Source organism: Myiozetetes cayanensis, unplaced genomic scaffold (genome assembly GCF_022539395.1).
Source record: "Myiozetetes cayanensis isolate MyiCay16 unplaced genomic scaffold, myiCay2020 scf10, whole genome shotgun sequence".
NCBI lineage: Eukaryota > Metazoa > Chordata > Aves > Passeriformes > Tyrannidae > Myiozetetes > Myiozetetes cayanensis.
In genome coordinates, this window is record NW_026086605.1 from 19562661 (window position 1) to 19584109 (window position 21449).

Genomic DNA, 21449 nt, shown 5'->3' on the forward strand with positions numbered 1-21449 from the left:
TTCTTTAGATGACTGAGGTGTTTGTGTCCTTGGAGACTTCAAAACTGGAGGCTAAGTCAGTTGATTTTAGGAATCTCACATTTTGAAGTGCCCATCCAGTGGAGACATTTGTGCCTGGGCTCTGTCTGTCTGGGCTGCTCTGAACATTATGGATGTGTTGCTGCTGTCTTTGCAGAGTGGATGAAAGTGTTTGTGGTAAAATGTAATCAAGTGGAAAATTGCAGTGCATATAAACACATATGGCACTCAATGACTGGGCATTAGGCACAGTGACTGCAGGCAAAAAAAAAATTATCTGTAAACGTTTCACAGCAAGTTTCGAAATCTTAAAGAACAATAAGATATTAGCAATTTAATGGGGTGATTCAGCGAGGCAGCGATCCTTGGGTTGGGAGAACGAGGATGCATGCAGCTGCAGTGACAGGAGTGGCTGGGATTACTCAGCCAAGCTCAACAAGCTCTGTCTCCCAGCACAAGACAGCTGCCAAAGGTTTCCTCCACATGGCAATGTGGCTGTGCTTGGAGAGGAGAGAGCCAGGAGGTGGCCCATGAACCTTACCAGTGCCACCTTCCAGCCTCCTCCAAGAGCCTGCTGTTTACAGCAGCATTTGGAAGAGGTTGTGTGTGGTCAATGAGGCAGAACTGATGGGCTAGGTGGATCAGGCCTGGCTCAGGTTGGGAGCTGTGGAGGCACTGCAGGTCAGTGGCTGGCTTGGCCTCCCAGAAAGGGAGAGCTGGGTCTTGTTCATCTCCTGTGCCTTCAGGCTCCATCTGCTTATGCTGCCCAGGATAGCATCTTTCCAGATACTGCAGAGCAAACAGCAGTCCAAATCCTTCCTCAGGGCAACTATTTTATACCTTGCCAAGGAGCCCTGTCATCTGCTGGAACTGCTCTTGGATCTTTCACATCTGACACCATGGGACTCTGCCTCAGCTAGTGGTCTGTCTTCAAACCTCTCCGTTTGATCCCACTACTTACAGGTGACAAGCTAGCATGTGAAAGTGGTTTTTTTTTTGAGTGACAGAAGTACCAGAAAGGTTATTTTCTTCTCTTGCTGTATGCTGACTCCCTTTTTTCTGACAAGAAAGAGGGTTACCTGTGAGTGAGGGGAGGAGAGCACTTTGACAGTGTCACCTGGCTGTACCTTTCCCAAGGGACAGAAGAAAGTAGCTTGAATACTAGGAGAAATATAGCTTTGATGGCTCTCTGACTGCCCTGAGGTCCTGGATCAGGAAGACAAACTTGCTCAGCAGTTAATGGGGGAATAGTTTCTGAAGGAGTAAAGAGGGCACACAAATGGGAAAACCAAGAATATTGGCAGCTTGGTCCAGCAAAGCCTTGCTGATTCCAATCCTCTCTGGGGGGAAATCTTCTCAAACTAACCTGTAAGTAAGATATGTCCAAAGGAAATAAAAATAGACAATTCCAGTGTTTCTGGACCATAAGTGACTGCTTGCCTGGAATGTCAGGAACACAGTGGGGCCCTAAGCCCATGTGAGTAGAGCAGTAGGTTCTCTTCAGCGCTGCACAGGATCTTTAATTTTCACAGTGGTTCATACACAACCAAGAGAACATGCCTTTTCTTGGTTTTGATCCTGGAAACTGAGACCCAAGTATCTGGATCATTAACAAAGTGTAACTTTGAGATTACAGGCAAGCATGTGATATGTCTTTGGCTTCATCTAGCAAACAGCCTAGGGCTGGACTTTGGTAAGATAGCATACCTGCCACACTTGTGTATTCAACTCTGAATAAAATCGGTGAGAATTGTGGTGGGATAAGATTTTAATGATTTGTTATTAAATAATGTTTATTTTCAGTACATTTTTGTCCATTTAAGAAATTCCTAATTTTAATCTTATCTCCTTAAATGTAATATATTAGAAAGATTGCATTTCTTGTCTTTTGTCACCTGCTGGTTTAGGCCTCATGCTGTTTACCTCTATAAGCATTTTTGCTTTTTCTGATACATGAGTACCAAGTCATTGTCCAACTAGAAAATCAAGCTGATGAGGCATGCCTAATGCTATTGAGTACAGATGCCTTCACCTACAGAATTCCCCTGTCTTTTTAACCATCAGATGAAGTCAGCCCTCCAAGGATTGTCCAGAAAACTTACAAAGTATTCTGCTGCGGTCAAATTCAAACATGAAGTTCTTCTCAACATTTATCCCTTTTAAATTGCTCTGCATTTGCTTAGACTAGCTCCCTGCCTGTTTCACTCTCTGCTTTATTAGCTATGGACTGTAGCTTGTTGTCTGTTTCATATTTTCTCTCTTTAGTGCTGCTGCAGCACTAAACCCAGTGGGTTTGAACCTCCCTTCCTCAGATGAAAAAAGGACTAATCCCTGTCCTTTGCCTGCTTGATCTCATCAGTTTGCACACAGATCTGGAGGCAGAGGTCTCCTAGACCATGTACATATGGTCCCCAGAGCAACAAAGCCTTGACCTACCTACCTCAGCTTTCTGCTGAGAATGCCAACTCTTACCTCCTGCCAGCTGAGAGAGAGGATCATGTCTGCAGGGATTTGGGTGGTGATGTAATGCCCAATTTCCACAGGGAAGTGCAGGACTATAGAACAGTAAGGTTTCCTCTTTCTGGGTACATTGGTATCATCAGTCCCTGCTACTATTTGCCCTCTTCTTTGTCCATCCATAAATCCTCTTGCGAACCTTGCATGCGTGGTTCATCATCAGAACCTATGGACCGCTCAGAGCTCTTCACTGTGATTTACGTTTGCTTCAGGTTCCCTGGATTTCAAACACATCAGAAATAATTTCATCCATCCTGCCCTAGAACTGGAGTCAGATCAGGCAGGAAGCCTCTGGGTGAAGTGAGCAGAGCTTTGGTCCAGGGTTGAGGGGATTCAAGTGCAAAAGGAAGTAGAAGTGTGATGGCTGGATTTTCTTGGAAGTATTTATTGTCATGTGTTTGCCTGAGGCATGCATTGGTCTAGCTAGAGGTCTGGAGTGTCTGGCATTGGAGGGGTCTTCTGCATGAGTTCTCAGTCATGGCACTGCCCTTCAGCATGAGCAAATGAACAATGGGCTGAGGTAGGACCCTGCACTCATGAGCTTATGTGTGCCAGTTGCCTTAGGAATTTGCTGGGAAAATGTGGGCTTAGTTGGGAGAGCCTTTTGCTGAGCTGCTTACAAGGATGAGGTACTTCTGAGGAAGACTAAAAGAGAGGGGGCTTAATGGTTTCCAATGGACAACTGGTATCTGCTCCTGGGCCTGAAGTGCAACTAGGTCCTACCTGTATTGGCAGCTGCTTCTGTGCCCAGGGATGACAATACACTTGCAGACACCCTAGTGTAGGTTCTTTAGAGGATGACACATGGGTCTTCCTTCTGGTTTATGACCAGAGGGGAGGAGAAAGTTCATGAACTATTGTGTGAGAGGCTTTGTAATTAGCTGGTGAACCAGAAGATTGTTCTCTTTGAGTAGGTACAGTTGCTTCCACTGCTCCCTCAGCACCCTCCTGAGACAGGCAACTGATGGTGGTGTTCTTCATGGAGGTCAAGACCAGAAATATGCTCCTCTTGCTTGCTTTAGGAGGTGGCTTGATGCTCAGATAGGCAAACTAGAAATGGTAGGGTTGATACAGTGCATGTGCTGGCTGTTGCTCTGACAGATTATGAAGCCACCTGAGTCACTGTCCCATTGTCCCCCCCCCCATGGAGGCTATGGTACTCGAGGCAGGTCTGCCTGTCACACCTGAAAGAGCTGTACAGCTTGAGCACAACCAGGGAGAGAATTTAAGCTGAGAAGCAGCTGTTCAGTCACTTGGTGTAAGCCTGTGTGTAACTGAGGGAATTCTCCTGGCTTCTTTTGTCTAAACCACTCCTTCCCAAAGGGCCTCCTGTCAGGGTTTGAAGGCACTGGGACAGAAAATCTACTGCTGCTCTGAAGAATTTGCTCCAGAGGTGAAAGGCTCCCATCACTTCTTATAAAACCCATCACTGAATCTCATTTTTGACTGAAATTTGTCTAGGTTTTCTGCAGGTTCTTTTCTTTCTCTGTCAGTGTCAGGAACCTGTATGGAAAGGGGCACACTGCCCTGGTCCCCAGTGCTCAAGTTGCATTTGACCTCTGGGTGCTGCTTCAACTGTTGTGCTGATTTTTGGTTTATTTGGCCTGTAGCTGCCCTTATTGAACAGCAGCCAGACCTCACTGGTTGGCCTGGCCCATCGTGCAGGAGGATTTGCCATCAGGCTGGCTTCTGCTTTTATCCACGCCTGCAGCCTCTGGTGATACGATGACAACCTGCCTTTCCCAAAGTGACTCTCCAGCTCTGTGAGGGTCACTCTGCTCCTCAGGAGCAGCTGTGATGAGCTCTCTCTTGGTGCAGTGGCCAAGGCTTTGCTGTCACCTCTGGCAGTTGCTGTACAGCTGTCAGACTCTCTCGTTTCTTCCCCAGCAGGGCAGAGCTGCTGTGAGTGCCTGCTGATGCTGGGATTGCCTCTTGCATCCAAGAGACTGGATTTTTGTTGCTGGTTTATTAGATGTTGCCCTGGAAAGGCTCTGTCAAATACTGGTCTTATACCCAAGGCACAACCAGACAATCACTGCCCAGCACTGTCCAGGCACTGGACAAGCTTATCTGCCTGATGCTGAACATGTCTGCAGGTGTTCATGCACACTGGCACAATAGAAGAGCAGAGGCGGGTGGGCAAATTCCCGTGTTATGGCCCTGTATGATGGTTACAGTGAATCGTGGTGGCTGTGGTGGTATATGAAAGCCCCAGGATCTGGCAGTGGCAGTGCTTTCCAACTGCTTAAAGGCAGCCAAATAATCAGTTAGTGAGCAAATAGCCATCCTGTGGGTCTGAGGACGAGAGCTCAGACCCAAAGGGGCCGAGTTTTGAAGTGTCTGGACTGTGCTCAGGTTTGGGGACAACGGTGTTGACGAAGCTGTCTGAGGTAAGTGGAGGGTGAGAGCAATGAAAAGCCCTCCTCATAGGAAGGCAGACAGACAAACCCACCTCTCTCCCCTGTAAGAAAGAGGGCGAGGGAAGGGATTGGGGCCGGCAGGGTTGTGTGGCAGTGACGTGGGGAGGTGTAGGCGTGGGCACAGCCGCAGGTGACCCACCGGGGAGGGTGCTGGCAGTCCCGTCCCAGAGCTGCCGTGTGCTGCTGCGGGATGGCCACGGAGTGGAGCCCGCGCTCCGTGCAGAGGTCCACGGGGCTGCCACGGGGGACGGGGCTGCTGCAACCCTGCAGGGGGGATGCTCTCAGCATGCGGAGGGGCCCAAACCACTGCAGGTGTTACAAGCTGAGCTATCAGGAGGGTCTAAATCCTAATTCTGAACTGTCCCTTAGAATCATCTTTCCCGTGAAAATCCCTCCCCTGGCACAGAGCCCTGATGTGTCAGATACACCCAGCACAAATTTGAATTCAATTTCAGCCTCAGTTTAGAAGCCATCTGCTAGACCTGGATTGGGTTTGCCTCTGCTAGGCCATACACAGAGGTGCTAGGGATATATGTGAGACCAGGTATCCACACCTGAACACGGGCATTGCAGGAAGGATGCTGTCTGCTCTGCTAGATGTGTACAATTACAAGCATATGGTGCAAGTCATATTTTCATTGTGCCACATATGTTGTCATATACCAACACAAACCTGCTGAGGTCTGTGTGCCCTCTAGTCACACTGCTGGGAGATCTTGTATGTGAGAATGCTAATGTTGGACACTTACACTGCCCTTACTGGTTTTTTTCCCCCGCTACCATAAAACAAAAGAAAAATTCTGCCCTGCTTAATCTGCTTCTCTAGCAGATAAATCAAGTCCAGGCCTGTTTTTCATGGCTTACATTGTTTTGATTCTTTGCATCGCTGGCTGCTTTTCCACCTTTCGCTGAACTAGAAGTAGCACTGGGGTGTACCTCACCTCAGCTTGGAAGACACTTCCAGGACCTTGCTATACTCACAGCTGTCCATCAAACAGCCCCAGAAGCCCATGGATACACTGAGCTCAGCTGTGATGTCTGCCTGTCCAGAGGAAAGGAGGAGGGACAAATGATCTGTGATGCCCCTTCCAAAGTGGAGGTGATGCTCTCACTCCTGTGAGCACTCTCTAGTGCAGTGGTTCTTGTCCTGTGCCCTCTTTTACACCTGGCTCTGGGGGACCGGGTCCTGGACCCCTCTGAGTGCTCGCCGCCCCATTTACCCCGGTCCAGACCCTAAGCAGCGAGCTGCCTGCCTTTCTCGCCTTGCTCTTCCTCCCGGCAGGAGAGGGAACAACCTGTGCCTCGGATGTCCCCAGGGCAGGCTGCGGGCGCGGGAGCCGCGGGGCCAGTGCGGGGTGAGGGGCTGCAATGTGCGCGCTGGACCCACGAGGGCAGCAGAACACTGCGGGAGGAGAGCGCTCAGCCCGAAGTGGCCGCGGGCTGGTGACAAAAGGGACCCCGACTCGGAGGTCTTCGCAGGCTGGGTGGGTCCGGGGCTGCTGCGTGGGAGGCTCAGAAGATGCTGCGGGGAAGGTCAGGCACACTGCCTGCCTCGGGATCGAAGGACACATCTCCCCTCAAGGGGACCCTTGGGACCAGGGCTACCCCCGGGCTTGCCCTTGGTCTGTATCGCAGGGCTGAGACTTCGGGTGGTAGGAATGTGGCTGTACCCCAGGCCCAGATGTCAAGGGAATGGATCTAGAAAACTTCATCACACTGCCACTGCTGTGCTTTTGCCCTGGTGCCTGTAGGAACTTCTGGGTCTGCCTAATGCTTGGCCATGAGCTCCATCACAGAACAGGTTTGTCCTGAGAAACACATTGACAGGGAGTCTGTCTGGGTGGTTTCTCTGCACCTGCATGCCAGGGCCCTGTACATGGCTCCCACAATGCTCATCAAGCATCACTTATGTTTCTCATGGCTCAGAGAGGCTTGACTGCCCTTTTCAGTGCACTGAAGGTGGAGAGCACCCTGACTCTGGCCAGGTGGTGTGGTAGGTGGCCGAGCTTATGCTTTCCTCCTCTCTCAGCAGCAGCAAAGCCCCTCAGGTGGAAACAAGAGGGAGTCAAGGATCTGTTGAACTCACCAGTGGAGCCAAATGCTGTGGTTCCCAATGCTCCTGAGACTTGGGGATGCCATCAGCTAAGACAAGCTCTAACCTGGGCTGCAAATGCAAAGCCCCAAAAGAAGCAAAGCACTGCTGTGAAGACCTCATACCTTTTCCCCTCCTAGTCATGTACCTACCACCACAACCAAGCCATACGGTGGCTGCAGCAACTGACTCAAGAGACCCAGACAGCACAGCCAGCCACTGCCATCCCAGACCTCTGCTAACCAGGTCTGTGCTCCTAGCCCTTCTCTGTAGCCCCCTCCCTTTCCTTCCTTTCCAATCCTCTTGTACTGTTTTCTTGGCAAGGGTGCTGGCTCTCAGCCTCTGCACCTCATGTGCCCTATTGATAGCTGGTAATTTATGTAAATCTCCTAATATATGGATTCTGGGATCAGGACAGAGGGTTTGTGTGTGAGATGAGATTAATATGTTTGCAGATTCTCTCTGCAAAGAGAATGAGAGAGGCAGGCAGGGCTGGGACGTTTGCCCTAGGTCTCTATTAGTACCTCTGCGTGCACCCACCATGCCTGGTCTCTGCCTCCCCACACCTAGCAGTGTAGGGCACTCCCTGCTTTGGCCACCCCAGTCACCCACAGCCAGCCTTGTGGTCTGGTTGCCCCAGAGAGAGCCCATTTCTCCCATTTCTGGGAGCCCACAATAAGCTTGGCAGCAGTTTCCATCTCTGTCTGCTCCACTGAAGTTTCAGTATCTCCGGAAGGTGGCCAGGCTGAGCTGTGACAGAGGCTGCCGCTGCTGCAGGATTGTGTGCCCCCCTGAAAGTGCTGGAAAGCTGTGCCTCAGCTTTATTCTCCCTGTGACAGTCTGGGACAAGGGAGGCAGCTTGTAATCACTGGCCCCATGGTGTAGTTGGGGCTCAGCTTCTCCTGGTCCAGGCTGAAATCAGGAATGGGTGGTGTAAGGAGTAGGGCACAGGGGGACCAGCATGCCAGCAGGGTGGCAGAGCACAGCGCCCTGGGCAGGGGGAAGATGGTGAGCCCAGCACCTGGCTTGATGCCCACACACTGGGCTGATGTGGTGGGCTGAGGGTGAAGGATGGGCAGGGGGCTGCCACGTGCCCCTGTGCTGTTCCCCCTGAGGACTGCAGTCTCTTGGGGGAGAGGTGCTACACCTACACCCAGCCCTGTTCAGGGCTGTCTGCCTTATCTGTGCACATGTCGTGGCCTGGCAACAGCACTTGGCTGCCTGGGCTCGGTGTGGTGCCACGTCCATGGGGCAGATAGGAAGGTAGAGCCCACTGAGGCACAGTGGGGGCTGAGAGGAGTTGGGGACCTGGGGAGCGGGGAGGCGGCAGGGAAGGAATCCACCCTCTGATTCAGATGTTCCTGAGGAGTTCCCGTTCTACACCTGACATTTAGAAACCAAGAATCCTGCTGATGGATTGGATTTGATGTGGTGGAGTATATTTCACACTATGTCATTTATCCTGGTGCTGCCTCATGTGAAATGTCAGCTGTCCAAGAGCTTTTCTGATCGCTCTTTGAAGTAGTGGCTTCTGATAAACTTAGGAGAAGGGTGCTTTTATCCATCCAGGTCAGGAACCAGAAGTGGCAACAACTTTTCTCCTCTCTGTGCATGGTCCCTTGGTAGGACCTGCCAGCTCGACCTGACGTACTGAGGGTCACAGTGGGGGTCCTGCTGCCCTTCCTACCCTTGGTGTACCCCTGCTCCTGTTTGGGCCATACAAATCCCTTTTCCTCACCCCATCTCTCTCTGATAGCACCATGTCTCACAGCACCAGGACTCCCTGCCTATGTCTGGATTTGCTCCCAATACTCTTTTTAGCCTTTGGAGGAATATTTTTAACTCTCCTGGGGTTGCTGCTGTTGACAATGGAAATCTATTGTGTTTTATGTGCCTGGAAAATGAATTTCCATGTCAGAAGAGGAGAGCAATTACCACAAGCAAGAGAGATCAAATTGGGTCTTTAAAAAGAAAATAAAGTTCAGATCTTATCTGATTAATGAGATTTCTTCCAAACCTTAACAAATCTTAATTACAGTGACTCTGCTGGAAGGGATGAGGTAAAGCTAGGATTGGGGGCTATCTAAACAGAACCGCTCTCTTCCGAGCTAGAGTACATCCCTGCATGAAAGCAGCAGGGATGGCCATTGAGTGCAGAAAGCTGCTCAGCTGGAAATCAGCAAGGCAGGATTCTCCATGGAGCCTGAGCAGCTCTTTCCCTAAAGGCTCACAGCACCGGGGGAGAGCCCCACCAGCTCCGACCAGGAGTTAGCCCGCTGCTTTGCTCTGTCCCGGATCCTGGCATCCTTTTTGCTTTGGATCCCTCTTTACATATAAAAATGTTTCACTTTTTTTTTTCTATATTAAGAATATTTATTCAATTGTCAAGGATTTTTATTCTCCCTTTCCTGATTTTTCAAAATAAACCTCCTGCTTAAAAATAAGCTGAGGGGTGCTAAGTTGTTTATTCAGTTTAAGCTCACAAAACGTTTTCCAGAGATTTGACTCGATTGCCTGTGTAACACAGGCCAGAGATTGTCCCCATTACCCCTTTATTGAGCACAATAACTTTCTTCTTGAAAGAATACAAGCCTTGAGCCGAAGATTTTCAGAAAGGGAAACTCCAGTGCTTCCCGTAACAGCTTGCTCTGATGGTTAATCACCCTGACTTCCTTGGACAAAATAAAACAAAATTTAAAAAGGTCCATTTTTAATTGAGACTTGTCTGGCTTCGGCACTTTTGCATTGGCTTTTGTTACGGCTTTCTCTGGCAGATTAAAGTTTTTTAGTCCCTGGTATTTCTTCTCTACGAAGAAATTTATATGTGGGGAACAAGTCACCTCTTGATCTCTTTAATAATCTAAATAAATTGCTCCCTTCAAATCCTTGGTGTAGCATATTTTCCCCCAGTTTTGCATAATGTTTGGGGTTCTTCAAACCTGTCACCAGGAAACAAGCTGAGACAGAAAGAGGAGGACACAGAAATGAGACCAAAATAGTGGTAAATCGAGCACCCAAACCCTCCCTCCCTTTTGTCTGTACAAATATATTGTTTATCTTCCCATTGTCTTTAGAACAAATATGGGAAAATATCACTCATCTAAAAGATGTTTTTCCAATCTCTGTAATTTTGGACTAATTACTAACAGCTATTGCCAGAGATGGAATCGGCTGTCGGCATTTGCGTGAGGGGTAAACCGACAGCAGATCTGTGTATTTTACCACACACAGATTTTTCAGGGTATCGGCAGGAATTACAGGATGGGTTGTGGAGTGTCCGAGCATCCCCTCTCTGCGCTCCACCACAGAGCCCGGCTGAGGCAGGGGGGTGAACGGGCCCGAAGGGAGTTTGTTCTCCGGTCGGCACCAGGAATGAGGCAGCCTGAGAAGCTGAAGCCCTGCGAGAGAGCCAGACACAGCAGGATCTGAAAAGGAGGAAAGTAAGGCAGGTACCAATGATGCACATGTATCCTCTAAAAACTTTCTGCTGTTGGACTCCTAGGATCTGTACCTAGTGTGTTAAACTGCTAGGCACAAATTTTGCTTGTGTCCCTGATCTATTCAAGATTTATCCTCTCTTCTCAGTCCTGCAAAGTTTCAAAATGTGTGAATAATTTAAATTATTTTTGCCTCATTTCCACTGTCTGATAAGATTCTCATCTGCCTGTCTTGTTTGCCTGATTTATGAAGGTTTGGGTTTTTGAGGCATTTTTTGTTTTTACTTAGGGAGACAATTTTTTTCTCATGATAAATTTTGCTTTTACTGCCAGCTTTCTCCTCAAGACCCTGATTTGGTGAAGCCCCTCTAAAGTTTTCCCCATTTCAGGCATGTGCTTAAATCTTGTCAGAAGAAATAGTCTTGGGCATGAAATTAAAATTATATATTTTCCTGAATCAAGAGTCAAATCTTCAGCACAAATCCAGACTTGCCCTACTCCTATCTGTGATTTTTTGCAAACTTTAATTTCTTTCAGTGGGAGAGGAACAGCCACAAATTCTTTTAGAGATAATTGTTGTTTTCCTTCCATTTCTGTGCACTTTGCAATGAAAGCTTTTTGCATTTTAAAAACCGACGTCTCCCCTAGTATTAACAACTTTAACTGTTCAAAAACCAAAGAGCAAGCCCTCAAACCAGCAAGATTATAAAAATAACATAGCTGAGATTCTTGTACTGGCCTTCTGTAATAAGGGGATGCGTGCATCACATTTTCAAGCCATTCTTTGCATTGTCCAAGGTTAGAAAGTTACTTTTTAATTGAAGGCTGAATTCCTGATCCTAATATGTGCTCTTTTTCTTCCCATGCCTCCCTCTTCCCCAAACTCTGCACATTTTTTTAGCTGGAAGGATCTAATTTCTGTCTGTGAGACTGCTCTCCCAAGGCAGTGCCATTGGGTTAGGAGCAGGCAACTGGGCACTGAGGTTCACCAAGCCAGTGTGCATCTATAAGCAGAGCCTGGCTTGACCGTGCCGACTCTTCAAAAATCATGGGTTTGATCCCCATTCACCTTTCACACTTGCAAAACTGGCTTAAAAATCACCATGTTAAAAAAAAAAAAAAAAAAAAAAGGGAATTAGCAAGTGACTTCTTTTCTGATGCCATTGTATTGTGGAACAGCAGGCCGGCTTTCAAGCTTTTTGCTGCATCCACAACAAATAGTTATTTCTTAAGAAAAAGGATTAAAAAAGTCTGCTCAGAGCTTTGCATATAATCCTATGACTCCAGGACCCAAGGCTTTGAGTAATATCAAAATCGAAATAAATTCTCCCTGTGAGAATCATAAGAATCTGCCAAATTAGTTCACAGGGGTAAACAAACAGCCAAATATTAGTATTCCACACTAAGAGCTAAATCCTATAAGTGGGGCCAGGGTTGCACATGGATTATCCTTTTATAGTTCAGGCATGGATTTACCAAGGGGATTATAGGCCTTCCCCTCCCCACCCTCCCTTCCTCCCCTCCATCCCTGGTGCTGCCCAGTGCTGCACACTATCACTGCACCGTACAGTTCCTCCCACTGGCCCAACACCCTTCCCTGGGCGAAGGGGTGCATCTGCCCCCTTGCTCCTCCACCCAAGCACCCTCGGAGCAAGAACAAATAGTCACCACCTTGCTCAAGATGACAAAAGCAGGACCAGGAGTGATGCGGAAGTCAGTCGGTTCCAGGTCCTGAATGGGTGCAGCATCCCTGGGGGATGGGGGATTAGTCCCCAGATGTCCCAACCTCCTTTCTTCCTGTCACTACTTTGCCTTGCCCAATGCCATCTCCTGAACAGGGATAATGACAATTCAAGCTGACACCCTGTTTCAGTTTTCCTTTCCTACTGGTCTGATAGTGCAGTCCTGATGGCTTGTCACTCTTAATATCCTGCACACTTCCACTGAGTCCCTCAGAGCATCAGAAGGCTTTGATTGTGCCCAGGGTAGTTTGCATGATGCTGAGGTGCCATGTACTTACAGATTTGATGAACTTATTCCCTCCTTGACTCTCTTCCCCTACTGCATGCACATATATATCTGCATGTGCGTACACACATTTCGTTATTAAGATAAACACAGGTATTTTTAACTAGAATTTTGCTGCTCTTTTTAGGCAAAAACAATTCTGCAACATCACTTGCTCTGATAATTTTATTTGTGGATTTTATAAATTATTACTGTTACATAAAAGTGTCCAGTGTTTTACAAGACATAAAATACAGATAATCTCTGTCATGAAGAGTGCAAAATCTAAACAAAATAGACAAAGTACACAGGGCTCCCTGAGAAGCACAGAGGAGTAAAGATTAGTCTCATTTCGTTTTTATAAATATATTGCTAACATTATTGGACAAGAAATAGACATTTTTTCTTCTTCTTCCCCTTCCATCCTCCCATTTATTAATGCTTCCCTCTCATTCAAACAATAGAATTATGATGCAACATGAAATAAAGCCTGGTTTAGGCTGCTGGCCCCGATTCAACAGCCCTGAATCCCATCCTTGCTCCCTGGTGCTCACGTGCTTAAGATTTCTCTGGATTGGTGCCTTAGATCATGCAGCCTATTGACAGCTGCCCTTTCGCTTACAAATGAAACCGACCCTAAATCAATAAGAAAAAAAGCGTTATTCTCCTCACCTGTTTAATGCCACGGCTGTGTGTTGCTGTAAGATTTGTAAACAAGCTGATGTCTAAAGGGGAAGCTGTAAGACAAAGAACACCTTCCCTAGGAAAGGGAGTGGATATTCTGTGTTTACATAAAAATCATCTTCTGGGGTTTTTGTCGGTGGGCTCCAGAAATTTGCTGGGTGGACTGACAAGCAGGGGCTATTGTCTGGTGTACTTCTACCTGATGTGCAGCCCCAGCTCTTTAAATGGGCACTCACAGCTTGACCACAATTTTCATCAAGGCACATTTTGGGAAGAATCTGCATTTGGGTAATGAGCATTTATGAAATCACTTTTATGATTTTTTAATTTTTTTTCCTCCTTCCTCCACACCCACACTTACCTCTCCTCCTAATGATTTTAAGGATTTGAGGGTTGTAAGTACAATAGAATTCTGTGATTCAGAGGAAATCATTTGCACAGTCCTGCACAAAGGCAGTGGAATAGGTGTTAAAGTCAATGCCCAAAAAAATCAGCTGCAGGTCCCTGGAGTGGAAGAACTGTCTGGCTGCAGGGGGCTCACCTGGCTCTTGGCTGACAGATTTAATAGCCTTTTCTTGCTATGTGACCCAGGTCCGACGTCACTGGATGTGTTCTATGGCTCAGATTCCTAGCTGGAAGATAGAGATGCCTTATGAGGTTAGGGAAGTTCATGTACACAGAAGAAATACAACTAGCAGTTGAGATGTTTTGCACATGTTTCTCATCTTAGCATCCTTAATTGCTCAGACTTCATTGTCTTCATCTTCCTGGATACAGAATCTGGAGGGACCTCTCCCCAGGGCATCAGTTATAGAGGTTTGGAGAAGAGAGCTGGCTGGGGAAGGTGCTAGGAGAGCCCCCACGGGCATCCTTAAGTGGGAGGAGGACACTTCAGGAGGGTACACCGGAAAATACAGAGATGAAGGCAGGATGTTCCCATTTGAACTCCCCCAGCATGACACAAGGAGGCTATGGTGCTGGCTGGGGAGGTGTGAATGCTGGCCATAGCTGTGGCTCTGCAGTGGCCTTGGACGAGTCACTTACCCCTCTCTGTGCCCTCTTTCCCTTTTGGTGCCTGCCCTGTTGGTCAGCATTTTGAGGCAAGTCCCCTCCTTTGGCCATCCACAGTGCTTGATTGCTTCTGAAACAACTCCAAGCACATCTGCAGCCCAGGGTCCCCTCCCTCCTCCTCCAGCCTGAGTGGCAGTGGGTCACATTGCTGGCATGCCATGGCCGTGATTCAAACCCTACGGATGACCCACATTTGCTTCTGCACCCAAGTTGTGTCCTGCATCAGACCAGTCACTTTGGCAGGGGGTTCTGGTGACTGCCCCAGAGAATTAGATCTCAGACCCTGCTGCTCTGATGCTGAAACAGGACCTTCTCCCTGGGGGTATCTACACTGTCATGGCTAACCCAGCTAGCCGCCTGTTGTTTTTGCCCATGCACAGTTTCATTCCCAGCACATTCTTCTTCTGAAACTGATACATCAGTTTTAATTAGTTAGGTTTTCTCTTTCTATCTAGAGGAGCCTCCTGCCTTCAAAGACCAACTTTCAAACATTAACTCTTCTAAATGTTTCCCCACCACATGTGAATCCCTCCCCATCCTGCCTTGTAAATCATGTCCAGTTCTTTACTTTTAGAAGACAGGTCTTTAGTGTGATAAATTCAGGTTAGTGTCTCCTTAAGTGTATGTATGTGTGTATATATCTCTGTGTGTGTAAAGAGGGAAGAAAATAAAGTTGTATCAAGCAATAAATTACTGTTCCAGTATCATAAATTGCCATGGAAAAGTTTCATTTTTTGACTTTTCTTTCAACTAAATGAGATAATTAATGTAAGAGAAAAAAAATGGGGGAGACCTTATTCCTCCCTGGAGCCCTTTGCCTTGATGTTTGGCTATGAAACTCCAAGGTTGCAGTGGGGTGGAGATCTCAGTTCTGGAGTGGGGGGAAACAGCAAAGGAGATGGAAATCTGGGAGGGTGGGGGTCATGGGGACGGGCGAGTGTTTTCATTTTGCCAGGGCCGTGGGAGGGACTCTAATGCAGGCTGTGACCCTATTTAATAAAATGCCTAGGAAAGCAAGGGGCCAGGAGGGGGGGCGAGAGGGAGACACAGTGGCTGGGGCTGGCAGGAGACTGTCATGAGATGAAAGTGTCCCTTCGTCCATTCCTTTCCTCCCTCTCTGCTGTCAGCACTTTTTAATGTCAAACAGTGTGAGTGGTCGATGGGGCTAGCTTCTGTCTCCTCATATGTACTTTTTTTTCACTTTCCCCAGAACTTCAGCCAGATGAATTCACTGCTTGGGATCAACTAGAGAGCGGTGCGGGTGGCCCTGCAGGCGTCCTTTTCACTAGGACCTTGAGCTGAACTTTTTTCAAGTCTTTCTCTGAGGCAAAAGCTTGTCAGGGAATGTCTCCTTTCTGCCCTGCCACCCTCAAGTCCTAGACCACCCTGCGTGTAAAGCTGATCTTACAAAGCTTCCACTGAGACCAGCGTGGGCATCACACAGTGAATACTGTCCACAGGATAATCCAGTCCCTGCATACTGCACTGAAATTTAGGGAACTTGGGTGTCTCTGTGGTCCCTGCCACCAGTCTACTGGGAGACACTGGGTCATCCATCATGCAGTGCCTCAGTTTCCCTTCCTTTAAAATGGGGGTAATCATGATTACCTCGTTTGTGATGAGTTCGAAGATGTATGAAAAATGCAAGGTAAAAAACGGTTGCTTTTATCAGGTGTGGTAATCTGAAGGTGTACTATACAGCTCAAAAATGCCCTGTAATGAGGTGGCTGGCCTGCTGGGACTATGGCCACAGTGTTAGGTGACCCTGGTGCAGCAATCATAAATGATTGCCACAGTCACTGCACATGTGACATCAAGCTCTGCACATCTCTGCTCTGGATGTGGAACTCACTTGGCAAGGTGAGCGAGCGACTGTGGGAGTGGGTTCAATTTTGATTGCCCCATGGTATTTCAGAAGGCCCAGAGATATGAGCCCTCATGGGTGAAGAAAATTCATCTTTCCATTGGAGCTGGGCCACAAGACCACTGAGAAAAGTGATTTCTGCAGTTTTGCTGATGGGAGATACCTGATTAAAGTGTGGCAAACTGATTGCTTATGTTCATGAGCCTGAGCTGTGCTATGTTCTGCAGCAGCAGGTGAGGGTACATTTTGACACTGATGAAATGAAACCATCACCTTTTTGTCAGTTTAAGCTCAGGTAACCCAGCATAGACAATTGCACTGTCTGTCATTTCTCCCTTTCCTTGCCATAATGTTTAACCTACCTGTCAATGTCAACCATACCTGACACAGGGACAGAGCCCACCAAACTGTTCTGTGCCTGCAAAATGTGTTTCACGATGGGGTAAAGAAGGGATGTTCCTATTGGTGCCAGCAACAGGACTACTCTGATGGCCAGCCATCCCTCCATGCCCAGCGGTCAAACAGCACATGGCTTGGAGCCAGTGACAGCACGTAAGCTGAGTGTCCTTCTGGGGCAATGGGAGGCACTGGAGGAAAAGTTGTCCACTGAGTTACTGTAGTGGTTATGGAAGGAGGGAAAGGAATCAGAACACAAAGCTATCCAAAAACCAGATTCAGTCCTGTCAATCCCAAGACTTGCTTTGAATTCTCTTTTTTCTATCTATGAAAAATCCTCCATCTCCTCTCTGGCCTGGCCATGGGGTTGCTTGAATGAGACAATATAAAGCTATAAATCATTTTCTAACTGGAAAGGCGCAGATAGGAGGGGAGGGGGTTGGCTGGGCACCTCTTTTGGGGTGGCCAGAAGTCCAGGTGAGCATGGATGGAAGCTCTGACACCTTGGCCATGCCATGCTGGTGTGGGGCACAGGGGGAGGGAATGGTACCCGTCTTTCAGGAGTGTGATGTGCGAGGGGCAGGGGGAGCTGGGCTGCCTCTCTGCAGCCGGTGGGCACTGCTGTGCTGTTTCACAGTGGTGTATGTTTGGTGAGGAGCTTTGGCTGTCTTAAGCACCTTTCGAATACATTGGGCACAGCTCATTGAATCCTCTAACAATCCGACTCCTGCCTCCTCTCCCCCCCTCTTCCCAAGAGCCAGTGTCTTTTCTCCAGAAACAGCAACAATGCCTGTACCCTACACTCCCGTGGGCTCTCTCCCTATCCCTCCCATCCAGCGACTGTCTCCCCTTGCTGCCCCATCTCACAGAGCCTCCTCTGAAAAGAGGATTTTGTTGCTGGCAAAAGGTTCCTTGCTGGTGAGGATTTTCCAGAACTCAGCAATTCCCAGGCCCTACTCCTGCATGGAGAGAGCTACTTAATGAGCCATTAACCAGAGGAAGGGGAACTCTCTGGTGGCTGCAAGCAACAATAACAACAAAACAACCCAAAAACAACAAAGCATACCCAAGAAAAATGCACCAAACATCAGGAAGAGTTTCAGGGAAAGGAGAAGGAAAAAAACAAAAGCAAATCCAGAGAGATGTAATTGTAAAACCTTGGCTAAAAGGCAAAGCCTTGGTAAAGTAATTGCCTTCTCCGGTGAAGAGGAGAGAGTTTGGACTTGACTCATACAGCCTCAATAGCTACTCTTCCCCCTGCCCTCTCCAGTCCTGTCCCAAAATTCCCACTTCAGACTGGACACACTGCAGAAGGACAGTGAAGGATGGTGCCTTAGGACCCCAGCATGTGCACCCAGGACAATGGCCCAGCTCTAGGAAAAGTAAGAGGATACGTAGGAAGGTCAAGGAAGAAGCAGATACAGGCCCAGGAATGTGGGTAGTCAGGGAGAGAGTCCTCTCCGGAGAACGCATGGATACGTTAGAGCTTGGGGAGTGAGAAGCTGGGGAACAGGGGTGCTGATTATGTGCAGATGGCAGCTATGCAGAGAGGTAATGAAGTGCAGGGGTTTGAAAATGAAGCAATGCAGGAGCAGACTTGGTACTTGCAATAGCCACAATGTCCCTGAGCCGGCTCGTGTCAATGGCTTGTAAATCTTCAATGGCCTACCCATTGAGATGAGCTGTGCACCCAATACAATAAAGCTCTTTGGGCAGGGAATGAGCACTCACTCAGCAATTACACCTGTGTTGCTGAGCTGAGGCACTTGTCTCAGTGTGCTGGGGAGAAGCTCTTTTGCAATACAATTGTAGAGTGCCTTGCCCAGGAGATCCCCTGAGCGCCTGCAACCTCCAGCACTGCTGCAACACAAACAATGCAAATCATTCTTTCCAGAACTGCATCCACAGTTTCACTGTTCTCATTGCAAATTTGCTTGCTTTGCTCTCCAACTAAATACTTTGCACCTGGAAACATGCACTTGAATGCCATTTTGCTGGTGCTTGCTGGTTGGAAATCAATATTAATTTACTTGTGCGTGTAAATACAGAAATGTATTTATAAGTTTCAGATCAGTTGCAAACACATGCAAATTCTGTACATAAATTCTCACTCATTTATGTAATCTGTTCAGTGATATCATTAAAGAGAGCACATCTACTGCCTGACTAGAGTCAGCTAGTGAGATCAGCTGTGACTATTCACGTACCACACTCCCTTGCCCATGCAGCTCCCAGCAGTGGGTGATGCTCTGGCTCCAGATATCTTTTGCTATTTTTCTGTGATGTGCTATTATTTTTTTCAAGGGGTTTGTTGATTTGGGGTTTTTTGTGTGTCTTTTGAGCACAAGTAGGTTTGAGTTATTCTGTGGTTTGTGGCATAGAGAGAGAATTGTGGTTTCTTTTGGACTAAACACCTGCTGCAAAGTGATTGCAAATGCACTGGCTGTGATTGCATAGCTTGTCTCCTCCAGTCTTGTGTCTCTCCAGCTACAGATCATGAGAAGAGTAGAAATTATTTACAATTCTACAAAAAAGAAACATGGTCAAGCAAGACATCATTAAAATACACTCTTAACAAGACATGGTGTGTGTATTTCTCAGAGTTGTCATTTGAGAACTGCCCACTAAATTACTGCTCAGAGAAGTAACTCTGAGTGAAAGAAAAAATCGTCTGGTTAAACATATTGTATGTCAGTGCTGAGAAAATCATTAACATATATATGCTGTAGAGAAGAGAATGCACCACCTAAAGTCTATCAATAAAGATATACCACATTTTTATGATGCTGGAATTAAAGAGACCTGATAGAAAAATACCACACTCATTTTATTAAAAAATATGATCTTGTCAAAGCTGTTTCCTTTCCAGGATAAATGAAACTCAGCCATATCAATATTACTGATTTTAAATTGTCATTTTTAAGCTCAATGCTTTATTACTTGTAATTATTTCATAATTCCAGAAGATGTGAATTGCTCAAACTCCCGATTTCTTGGTAAGCCATTTTAACTATTGAAAATACTACAAAAATAATCCTGAAAAAAGGCACTGAATTTTATGGGCACAACAATATATTCCAAAATATTGCCACTTTTCACACCAAAATGTTTCTGAAAAAGGCTTTCAATTCAATGAATAGGCCTGAATTGAAAGTTGTAAAATTAAGATTCTTCCTTGTATGTACCTAAGGTGGAAGAAAGTGTGTACTCTGTTGAATTATTTGATAGGTAATATATGGTTATAGCAGTGTTCTACCCCAAGGCAGAATTAATGCTAAACATTCCCTTTTGGCATTTTATTTCCTGTTGCATAGGAGTTGGCATTGCATGAATGTAAATTTTTGCATTTTCCTACACTATTTTTAAAAAGGAAAAATTAAACAAAGAAGAATAGGAGCAAAAAAAAACTCAAGAGAACATGCATGCTGATGGTGTTTGATTGCAAAAAAAACCAAAAGAGATTCAAGTCAGCCTTTCATAGGTCTAGATACTCAAGCATGTACCTATGGTAAGATATTCTGGGTGATTACTTAGCCCAAGGAGAGGTACCAACCCACCCTGCTTACATAAAGCTGGAGTTCTTTCTGCTTACCATGGTAGCTTCAAGATTGAGTTCTCAATAATGTATCCCTATATAGGGTATATTGGTATTAAAATAACTGTCTTGCAGATATGTTTTATTGTTCAGTGGATACACAAGATCTTTGTTGCGTACATGCTGGCTCAGTTTTTCTGAGCTGAGGACATGAATCATCCTCCAAACTGCCACCAGTGATGAGAACTGGGTGGCTATTTGATTTGGATGTCTCAGCTGATGAGAGTAGATTGCACTGGAAAATGTTGTTGCAGAAGCACACACGCATTGCATGCATGCAGGTGTTGCATGCTGTTCCGTAGGTTTGGTCTGGAGTCAGAGGGAACCCAGCCCTGGACAGGATGGTGGAGAGGTGTGGGCAATGTTTGTTTGCCTGCACTTTGCACTGAGGCTGCAGAGCTCCTGCCTGCGGAAGGGATGTGTGTCGGTTACACTCCGTACTCACGCGCTTGTTAGTGGGTAATCTGATGGTGCACATTCGCTGTGGCTTGTGCAACTGAATGACTGCACACCGGGGGCTGGGTATTAATTACACGCTTGAGAGATGTGTGTCTGTGAGTGTAGCCGTGGTCCCGGGGAAGACCCTGAGCTTGTCGCGCACGCCTTGTGCTTGTGCAGCTGCGGCACAAGGTGTGGAGCCACGACCCGCTACCTGCACCCTTGATGGGTTTCACTGACCTCGACAGACAGCTCCGGCGTGGGGTGGTGCCACAGGGTGTGCAGGTAGGGTGGGTTTGCTGCCCACTGGGTGGGTTTTATAGACTCTCCGTGTACCTTCCTGAGCACAGCCCTGAGACTACAGCCAGCCGCTGAACTCCGGTGGTAACAAACAGCCCCATTAATGCAGTGTCACAGATTTCATTAGGGCGTCAGTCCCAACCAACATGGCCATAAATCAGGGAGATGGTACAAGGGCTTGCAGGCCCTGGTTTCAAGGGCCACATAGCCAGAGACTCATAACACTCAAGAGGAAATGATCATGAATATTATTTAAAAAAATCAGAAATGTATATTAGAAAATCTCTGAGCTTATCAGATGGAGTGAGGTTGGGTAATAGCTGTTATTTATACTGCTTGTGCAGAGTGATAAAGTGGTGCTTTATGACCTGTGGTTTATCACTTAGAATAAGAGTCATGTGACTCCATTAAGGATCCTTCTGTAGAAATGAAAAAGGGTAAATTAATGTGGTTTTTTTATTGTTAAATATTTGCACTCTCCTAAACCCAGTTTTTATTTTCTCTACTTAAGAAGTAGCATATAAGCACAAATAAGTTTAAGTTTTGATTGATGGAGAGGTGGGGTGAAAACTCCCTTTATGTCAAAGGCTCTCTGGAGTGAGCCAGCCTC